Below are 11,478 nucleotides of genomic sequence, written 5' to 3'. Positions count from 1 at the left end.
CAGTAAGGCAGCGAAGCTTCCACATCGACTGATGATATGCAAATGCAGGTAGCTTTGCCTCTGCTGCAGCAGGCCGTCCTCATAGTTTCCCAGTTAATCTCATACTGAGAGTACTGCAGCCCTGGGGTACGTTTGGCATGGCACACCTCAAGCATGCCTGGGCCCAGGTTCAGGTGATCAAGGGGATGAAGCAGAGAGAAAGACCACTAAAGGATGGATATTTTGCCATACAGAACGGGCTACTGCACTACCATTTTCTATGGAGAGGGGAAGAATGGGAGCTCCTGGTGCTGCCCCAGCAGTACATTTCCATGGTGCTCCATCTCGCCCAGACACACCTGTTGGGAGCACATGAAAGCTTGCCTCCACAGGCCCAGGCTGCAACATGCATTATGTCAGCGAATGTTACCTATAAATTCTGCCCCAGCACCGTGAATCCCTCTTCTGGTCACAGAGACGGCCTTTGAGTGGCTTGGCTTGGCTTGGACCTGGCCAGACCCCTACCGAAGTCTGCCTGAGGTCATCTGTACATCCTCGTGCTGGTGAACTACACCACCTGCTACCCTGAAGCTGTGCTGCTGTGCATTGTCAACTCCAAGGCCATTGCTTGCGAGCTGGTGCTGCTCTTCAGCTGGGTTGGGATACCTAAGGAAGTTGTACTACGCCAGTGGATGGTTCCTATTGGTTCTCGTTCAAAGGATGGTGCCTATTGGTTCTGGTTCAAATCTTGGCATGTTATTAGCTGACTATGTCAAAACTTGGGCATAAGGCCTTATCCCTCCAGGGATGGGGTAGGTATTATTTGGTCAGTGTTCCTTGGGTTACAGATGAATCAGTAACATAGCAGTGTCCCACAGGAAACCATCTGTCATCACTGAGGGATATGCATCTCCTCTGGTTGGCGCTAGCTCTCTCCTGTAATACTGTGTGGTCTCTGTACAGCATTAAATAGTCACTGGCTCGACGTGTGCTGGCTTGTGGGCGGGTGCATTGGACGAGAGCTTCAGCAACGGTACTCATTCTGCAGATGTGAGAATCGTAATGGTGACTTTAAGAGACAGACAGTGATTCAATCTGGGATTAGGAAAATGACAAAAACAACGATAGAACATGAAAAACGTAAAATAAATGAACAGGCCATTAATCTAAGGCTGGCTCTGACTCTGGCCAATAAACTTTCACTCTGTATCTAATTTTGTCTTGCAGAATCCTAAGGTCTGTATCCCTGCTATGCGCTCAGTAATGTTGTTCCATGCAATTATAGTGTCAGTATAAAATGTACTTCCATTTGTCTGGTTCTGTGTTCCTCTGGACTAAAACAGGTAACATTCTCAAGCTTTACTGTACTGCTCTTGGATTAAAGTTAAGTGTATTTTCTGAATGTCACTGTGACACCCCTGGGAGGGAGATGTGGCAGTTCCAGTTGGCCCCCGTTGGTTGCTGCATGGAGAGAGAGAGAGAGAGTGCACTCACACCTACATGAAACCAAATAAAACAAACATCTTCACCTTTCCTCTCAGGCAAAAGCAATAAACTAGAATAATAAAGATAAAAGAAAGCAAAACCCAGCGACAGCTTTTCAGCTCGTTGCTGGGTTTCGCTGACCAACTTTTCATTTGAACAGTTTCTTTCTTTGTTTTCTGTGTTCGGACAAATGAAACTCAAAATTCGCTCTCTCGGTGTGTACTCCTGGCCCTGGCCAAACTGAGTTGAGAAACACACCTTCAAGCACCTGGACTGATTAGTTAATGCAACCCAGGTGCGTTTGTTCCCTCCACCAGCCGGCGTCGCCGAGACAAATCCGCTTCTCCGGCGGACCGAATGCTACAGTCTCAGATAGATTAATATGCCCTATTTTGGAGTAATTTAATAGCATATATGTAATGCATTTTGGGGAGACTGGCTTGTACATTCCCTGGCCTGATTAAAACCCTGTAATTCTCTTTTTCTTGGCATCTGAACACAGTTTACTTCCATAGCCTTAGAGTGCCAAAGACTGTTATCACAGAATGTTTTAAAAGATACAATGTCATCGCTATCAGGAAATAAGAGCTAGGCAAGGTCTGAGAAGATAAACTTTTAACTTTTGGTTTTCACATACATGAGGGAGGACAGTATATCACCAGGTCAGTTTTTTAGGGATATATACATGCAGATATCCAGGACTATGGGATAATGACTGTATTAAGGGCAATAATGGAAGCTAGTGTTATCCCAGAAACTGGTTCAATATATCTTACTGTGTAGATAATTCTGGATGGAAAGACAATTCAAATGCAGATGGTTGTCATTCTGGTCATCTGTTCATGTCTGCTCACACTTTCCTCATACAAAGTTCAGCCAGGGTCAGTTTCTGGGGGAAAAAAAAACAACAAAATAATAGAGCAATTCCATTATACACAGGGAAAGTTTTCTTTTAATGTGTAAATGTATTAAATGTTTAATGAATAAGTTTGCAAGGTATAGCCCAAATCAGGCTGTGTGGCAAAATGTCACTTGAGGAGAGCTCATGATTGGTCTTTTGACAGTGATGCTGTCATACTGAAGAGCTGGCATTGCAGAAAATCTGATTCTCATCACAACACTAAAATGCTAAGGCCATATGTACTCGAGGGGAAAACTCAAATAATGATACACTAAATGTGTGCCACTTTAAAAGCCAATTAGCTATAGTCTGTGAATTTTTGAATTCAGTATTCCCGATAGTAATATTTGTAATATTTGCCGTTCACTGTATGCTAAATATTCCATAATGAAAGTAATATCATTGCATTGCTGAGTGTTCAGATAAAACAGTTGGGAAATAATAAGTTAGCCACTCATAACTGGTTCAACATTAAGTCAGATAGCTAGTTTATGATTTACAGTGTAACCACTGTTTGTATTTCTTGTGGGTGTGTGTTTTTTATTGATTTGATGCTATTCTCATTATTTTCCCACTGCACACAAATTGTATTGGTCAGTGCATGTGTCAGTCAGGACTGTTTACTATGTCAGTCACACTGGGGGTTGACTGACCTCATCACTACCCAGCCCTGGTAATTTACAGTATAGGAACAGCCACCTGCAGTCATGGGGAATTAATGACATTTCACAGACCCCACAGGAGAGTCCTATGCCAGCCTATGTATTACCTCCAACCAGGCTGGCATAGGACTCTCCTGTGGGGTCTGTGAATTTCCAGCTCTTAAACTTACATGCTCTGAATTGCCCAGGTCTACCCAAAAGCACTGGAAAATGCATCAATTAAATAATGAAATAGATCATGACCTTGACCTGAATGGCTCAGACAGCAGTAGGCCTGAGTCAAGTATTTAGTTGGAATGCTTTTATCGACCAATCCCAGTAAAATTATATTCCAGCAGGAGTCCTTGAGAATTTTTATAGACCCATGTTACTTTCCAGAATCATAACAGAAAAATTATTTTTGAATATTTGGTGAGTATGCATTTCATTTAACAACTTGGTTAAATCTTTTCAAGTGTCTATTTTGCCCAGGTCTGCTGAGTAGCACCAGGCTTCAGTGACTGGGAACTCTGATTTCCATTTTCAGCACCAGCTGGATGTTTGTCAGCTCTGCACTGTTGATAATTTTGATGGGAGGAAGTTGGTGTTTTGAGTAGAACTGTTTGCTGCAGTGAGCTTTGCCACTGGGGACCATGGCCTTATAAGTAAGAATTTCAAACAGTATGAGCAGTCCCCTTGTCAATAAGCAATGTGTTTGACAGCAGGATCAGAACTAAGGCTGAATGGTCTGTCTTTTAATTCAAGATAAAATATAATATGCCAAATTCATTTAAACGCATACACACACACACACACACACAACAGCATATGTGCCACCCCCACCGCCACCACCCCCCAAAAAAAACCAAAAAAAAAACATTACAACGTGGAAGCCAATATCCCAGAAATCATAATCAAGCCTACATCTTTCCAAATTTTGCTTGAACTATTTTAAAGGTCAGCGGTTTTAGATTTTTGTTTGCTTGACATTTATGAGAATATGACATTGGAATTAAAGCAATTTTGCACGAGCATGTCTAGTGCTGTTTTCGCATCAACAACCCTTCATTTAGTCTCAGTCAATTTCAGCTCAGTGTCATATTCTCATCAAAGGCCTCTGTTTATTCAAAATGCAATATGCTTTGTTCTGCGCTTTGAGATATTCATCGAAGCCAGTGGCACTTATTTTAGTTAAATTGAGTTAAATTGTGGTGCACAGTGATTGCGTTGCATCGTGATTAGATGACAGAGAGGTTATTGTTTCTCTCTGTCCATGTCTCTTCACCCCATGTTTCAGAAGTGAAAATTGGAAAAAGAAAGAAGAAAAAACCAAACAAGAACCAAAACAAGAATTACAATTTCTAAGCTGCTGTATCATTAGGTTTGAGGGAGCTGTAGCCAAAGTCACAGGATGTATACATGTAGACACATGAGCTCCTAATTACACATAATTATGTCAGGCAGGAAGTTGTCGAGTTGACATGTTTCACCTGCAAATTTTGCTCCTGGAAATAGAGTCTGTACACAGCTAACACTGTTGCCACACATTAAATACCTGGCACCAGACAGACATGTTACATCCATTTAAGCATAATTTTATTTTTACTATTTGTTCACATTCAAGTGTGGATCGGACAGGCAGGTATGAAATTAGCTGCATGTGTTGCAGACAGTGAAAGTCAAGCTATATGATGAAGTGAGTGTTGGTAATCTCTAGCAAGCAAAAAGAAAACAGGAAGGAAAGCATTACAGAATTACAATAAATTATTCCTCCGTCTACATTATTCTACATTAAACTATTTAAAAACAATTAAATGTATTTAAATGTATTTTGTGGGCTGTGCAATTAGAGAATAACGAATGAATAATATCATTCGCAATCTTTGAAATTTGACTATGTATAAAAATAACTATGCATAAAAATAGCCAATTTGAGTTCATAATTAAGGCATATGGTCTGTGAGTCCATTCTCATCAATGACGGATAACTGTGGGCTGTCGGAGCCAATTGTTAAGCCTATTATTACACGTGCCTTTGGTTCTGTTCCAGGTCATTCGCATAATGTAAAGTCTAGCCAAGTCTACTCTTATTTCAATTTCCCTTATTACGGCCTTACCTCATACCATATAACAATCCCACGCCAGCTGAATCTGATAAAGGTCTCCCTTTAATGTGAGGCAATAATTATATGACTGGGTTCACATGCTGCCTTTTACAGGAGCAGCCATTACTGTATTGTTGCTTAACATCTTCATCATTTTGCTGATATTTGATGTTGGAAATTTAATGTATATGAAGTGAATGTTCTAAAATATTCTATGGGGGGGGGGGGGGTATTTACATCCCCCTATTATTTTAAGCTTAAACAGCACAGCTTCAAGCAGCTTGTGGTTGCAGAGATATCTGACACAAAGACTGATGTTGTTAACAATAATGAGTTATGAATGCAAATTCTTTCAGCTGAACAATTGTCTATTGTTATTAATATTTTATTTATGTATTTATTTATTTCCCCATTTTATAGTCTTTTTGTAGAACAGTTTTGTAATTAATAATTCTGTAATCACTTAACACAGGTCCCAAGAACATGGCAGCTAATGGATGTGCACTCCTCCAATACACTCACACAAGCCTCTGATGGCTTTAACCGATACAGGACCATACGACAGCTAGTGCTGATGGGTGGACAGGTAGCAGACTGTAATTACTGTTGCGCTCCTTTTCGTTTACAAACACAATCATGAGAACATTACTTCCATTATAGATACAGGCTGAATTCCAAATGAAGGCATTGAGGTCTAAGGGTCACAGGATTGCGAAAATCTGACGACCTTCAAAAATGGGTGCAGCACAGCCATCCGCCATAGTTCTGCGATTCAGATAAAGTTTGGTGGGGAATTGGTGGGAATGGGGCTTTAAGCATCTCACACTACGTTGTGGGTCAGTGCACGGGCACGGACGGAGATTCGCTGTTATGTTGTTTCACGTTGCTTCTGCTGGTCTGTCGTGCTCAGACATTATGCAGGAAAATGTATCGGTCAGGCGAGAGCAATATAATGAAGATTCATGACTGGGAATGTCTAGGCCCACTCCCAGATCTGCAGGGCAGTGTTGGCCCCCGTGCACAACTGATGGCTCCCTGTTGACCAGAGGACGGAGCACAAACAGTAGTTGGGGGTCAAAGTTCAAGGAAGCCACAAGGAAGATCAACAAATGTTCAACGAAAGAGGATACTTGTCTTCACATCAGCAGTGCACCATGACGAGTAGTAAAAATGTAATCATATTCTTGAAAAGTATAAAGAATCTTGTATGATGTAAACCTTACAAACCTAACATAAACTGGAACCAAAGAATGGTTAAAAAGGAAAAACCATCAGGGAAAGTGTTTCATTGAAGAAAGCACTTATTTAAACAAACAGCCTTGGAAAGGATCATTGACTGGATTTATGCTGGGTGTGTCCAACTTTACACATACACATTGGGTTCCTCCCCAAATACCTATTTTCAGTTTCTAGAAAGCATCATATTGGTTTCAAGCTCAACTAAGCCACATGAACCTAGTAACAAGGTACCCTACAATTATTTAGCTAATGCACTGGAAAACAGAAGAAAAAAATCCTCAATAATTTTAGCAAATCAGTGAGTGGAGGGTTAGGTACGGAGTGGATTTTGGGGTGGGTGCAGGTGCTTACTGTCAGGGCTTAAGGCACTTATCCCATTCTTCCACAGTTAAGGCCACATGAAGACATGCTACATGCTAAAACCTGTCATGACAGGACCGCCTTTCTCGATGCGGTCTATTGTACCGCCTGCAGGGAAAAGAAGAACAAAAGAAGAACACAAATAAATAAGAAAGCAGTTCAAACATATATGAAGATGATCTAAAAGTTGACAAAAACTCGCTTGACTATATCCTTCTATTGCTTCTTTTTTTGGTTCTCCTTTGCCTCTACACTGTGGGTCTCGCTTTAGTCTGGCTTGGTCCAGTTACATCTGATGGCAGGGCCAATGGAGACTGATTCATTAGGATAGCAAGGCCCAGACAGCATATTTTGGACCGTTTCAGGATTTAGTACACGTGCTCTCAAGGCACAATCCCCGGCCAGCTAACTCAAAAGCTGGAAAGTCGGAATTTCTGAAGCGCAAATCCTGGTTAGGTTTCAGAGCCTGTGATTGGGTGGCCTGCCAGTGGCACGGGAGCTATACGGCGTCCAGTGGTTCTTGATTTTCGCCTTTGGCGTCGGCCGTGTGACGGGAGAGCCAGCTGTCAGCCATGTTGCCACCGCAATCCACCACAGCCATGTCCTGGAGGGGGATTAATGGGGATTAATAAAATCAGAATGAAATTAGAGCAGCGCTCATTTTTCTAAAGGTCACTTTGCTCATGTCCTCTTCTTTAGCCCATTTTATCCTTCGCAAGGCTCAGACTCTCTCTTATTCTTGTGACAGAGTGGATAGAGTAAACAGTGGATGCCACAGTCAGTGGATGCTGTCCTAACATCAGGGAAGCACACAAAAAGGACCTGTGTGTGCGTTCCTTCAACATGCATTAGGGTACAGTTAAACATTTTTCTGAAGCTACAGGGATAGCTAAACAGACAGATGTAAAACACGCACACACGCTCACACACAAGTCATGCTCACACAAATGTGACATGCAAGCTAGATTCTTTGTTCCACAAATTTAAGCACTGCATTATCTACCATATTTGACTGTTTTTGTAATGTATTTCCAAGCCAGATAACAGCTTGCATGACTGATTCCTATAGATTTTCATTGCTTCAAAAAAGGCATGCACCCCCCTGCCCCCCCTCCCCCTCCCCATTCAGGTTGGACAGAACCCATTGCTATTCTCCAAGGTGAAACACCACGTGCTTTCCACATTTCTGACTTTTACAAATGGCATCCACAAGAGGAGCCGCGGATTCTCCTTAGCCGCCATCTGCGGTCTCGATAACTCCCTGGTGCTTCAACTGTCAAATTGCAACTGTCAACGATTGGAGGAGACTTAAAGTAGCCTAACCGCACGGCCCATGAGCTCTGTGGGCTTCTGCCCTCCCCAGGAACCCGTCGCCCCTTGCCGGTGGTCTGAGCAGGGATGAACTGTCCAGGTTCTGGCAGGGAGCAGAGAAAAATGTGAGGCTGTGTTTCTCTGGATATTTCTATTCAACGTGACTTAGTTTAAAAAAAAAAAAAAAAAAAATTTTCAAATGCTTTGTTTTTTAAAAGCCTGTTATGTGCTAGCGGTCACATATCTGTTTGCCTCGGTGTAGAGAATACAGTTATTTTTTATTTTTACCAAATTCATAAAGTGTTTTAGTATTTAAAAAGACAAAGTTTTTTTTATTAAAGCATGATAGATTAAAACAAATATATAACTTATGCATGTTACAGAATAGGGGTTCAAATGATTATTTAACTGGAACTTTTGTAAAACATGTTTTCTCTTTTCTCTTTCAAAATCAATAGTATTGCAAAGTAAGTTAAACAAAAATGTGCTTGCCTCAAAACTATGCTGCTAGCTCAGTTACATAGCCGGGAATTCATTTGGGGAGCGCAGACTATAGTTACAGCAACCCTTGAAAAAAAAAGTAGATTTAGCAGAACACTTAGTAGAACACATAAAACTAAAGAATACTTTGTAGATATTTAATGCATTTTCAGAGGGGACACTCCCTTAGCTATGCCATTGTGCCGTGTATAAGTAATACACAGCAATAACCACCAGGATTAAACCATGGTCTTCCTCACCTACTCTTGTCAGTGCTGTTCCATCTACACCCAATGCACCTGTACCTACAGCCCAGTGACTGTCTTCCACAATACATCCTGCCTTTTCAAAACAGATAAAGAGCACTAAGGCCACGGCTAACTGGAGGAGGGAGGGGGGCATCTCTCACTGAAAATAGATAATTGACAGTAAAGGATAGTCGTCACACATAGAGCAGCAACAGTGCAAACAAGAAGGCAAGAATCAACTATTCCACCGCCATAATTAACATATCCACTCTGATGTTAATGAATCAAACACACCAGCTGCATCCTGCCAGTAACAGCTTGCCTGATCGGAGCAGTGCAGAGTTTAACTTCCCATTGCAGTGAAACATATCGATCCCCATGATTACCGATCATTAATCAATGCCTTCTGAATGGACACAAATCTTGCTTACCGGGCCTGCTGTAATTGTATTACACGGACCAGACTCGTACTGCCTGTTGAAGTCCTCCATTATAAATTTCTGCCGGTAATGAAGTAATGAATACCATTGGGTCCGGAAAATAGCATAAGGTTTGTTTCATGGTGCACTGCTCTCCAGCATCTGTGAATTGCCCTTCGGCCATTTCAACCAGAGTAGCTTTCCTTTTCACCTCACATCCCATCCCTTGACAGCCAGCTGTAATTTATCTATTTAAATAAGCGTGTGGAGTATCTGGACTCCGGTTACCTGGCTCCCATTCAGGTTTTTAAAGGAAGAAAGGGAAAACCTGTCTACACTTACATTCTGACACAACCTGAATGCGCTCATTTTGGCCATCTCAGCATGTCAGTCAATACCGAACCTTAACACGAGCCACTACGGAAATTGGAAATAATCTTCAGGATGTAATTTACATTGTTATTGTTGTTGCTGAAGTAATTTACTGTGTGGGGGAACTCAGCCACCACCATGTGCTGAATCCATTTTAGTAACAAATTATCAAAAGGATATAATCAGAGACAAGAAAGAAAGAAACCTTTTCCCCTTATTGATGATCAAATTTTATTTTTTCGTCATACTTATTTCACAGTATATTCCAATGTATATTAATTTTGCTTGCTTGGTGATGTCTTTATCCTGCATGGCATTCATTACACACTTTTTAATTGCCCCACTGTGCAGATGAGTATTGGAGAAATTAAGGTAAAACTCCATCCAGGACACAAATTTAAGCTAATTGGCTAGAGTTCCCTGGAACTATTCAGTTAACTGGAGGATGTTCTTGCAAATGAAACCAAAGAAAACTTTATGGTTGGACGCACCAAGATGGGATTTACGAAGCTAATTTATAAATGGTTGCTGCATTTAATAGGTATTTTTCGTAAGAAAAATACCTATTAATTATTTAGCTTCCCTTATGTTTATCCTTAATTTGGAACTGACAGCTGTACCTCTGGAATCACCATTGCACCACCCACACCTGAGCAAAGACCACATACTTTCCCCGCGGTTTGATTCATTCTTTTACTCTTTAATAAAGAGTCTTTATAAGGAATAAGAAATGTGCAATGACAAAAACAGACCATTCAGACCATCCCATCATTTTGCCAACAGTATAGAACGTATCCAGCACTGTGTCAAACCTGATTTGAAACACTCCAGGGGTCTCTGCTCTTAATGCAAGTCCTGCTAAGATATTCCACATATCAACAACTCATTGGGGAAATTGTCCTCCTAGTATCTGTGATAAATTTGTCTTCAACATTTTTTTTTTTTCTCTGTGGTATGACAGATGTGTCCTGCTTGAGCTTTGATGGCACAGTCCTCAGGTCATTAAATGTCTGGTCTACAGCATTGTTCATGATGTAGTACCTTCAGCTGTTAGGGATGGAGCTTCTCTTCTGAAAGCTGCAGTTTTCTGGAATGTTCCACGATAGGGACTCAGCACCACTGACAGGCCTTTTCATCAGTAAACGTCCCCCGCGTGGGTGCAGAACAGCAGCCAGTTTCAAATTTGCTGTTATCTGCATGTCCTCCACTGTCCACAGACAATCTCATCTAAAATAGAAAAAAAGCTAAATTCCTGGCTATCGAAATACTGCCATGCCAATTGATATCGTGGCATAAATCATGTATGTATGTTTCCTTGTGAATGTTTCACAGTTTCCTGTTTTTCACAGCAGGGTAAGTTCACAGACATGCACGTACACACACACACACACACATACACACACACACGCATGCTCTCTCTCTCTCTCTTTCTCTCTCTCTCTCTCTCACACATGCACACGCACACGTACACACAGACACACAGACACACACACACCACACACACACTCACGCACTTTTGACATTGTGCAAACAAAGCAGACAAGAATTTCAGTGCAGCTGCTGGCACAGTGAAACCCAGTTAACAAGACATACCAAAGCAGTACACTCAGATCCAGCATTGCTCATGAGATACTGTAGAAATCTGTCCAATTCCAGTACATTTAGTCCTGTACATTATTCTCAAATTCAGGAATGGCAGTTGAGTCACTTCTTTGGTGGCAGACAAAAACACATTAACGAACAAAGCAGTTTCCAGCTCCGTCAAATATTCAATTTTGATTATTTTGCGATGCGAGAGAATGTACCCAGTTTAATGTACTTTCTAACCTGCCACAATTCTTACGTTAACAAGCCACAGTATCATAAATGCAATGTTTCAATCAATTCACTAATTAATCATAGAAATCTCTTACAGCCGTGTCGTGCAGGCAACTTTCT

The sequence above is a fragment of the Anguilla rostrata genome, chromosome 2 (genome assembly GCF_018555375.3).
Source record: "Anguilla rostrata isolate EN2019 chromosome 2, ASM1855537v3, whole genome shotgun sequence".
In the NCBI taxonomy this organism is placed as follows: Eukaryota; Metazoa; Chordata; class Actinopteri; order Anguilliformes; family Anguillidae; genus Anguilla; species Anguilla rostrata.
The sequence above is the reverse complement of the archived record's forward strand: the minus strand, read 5'-3'. Positions refer to the sequence as shown.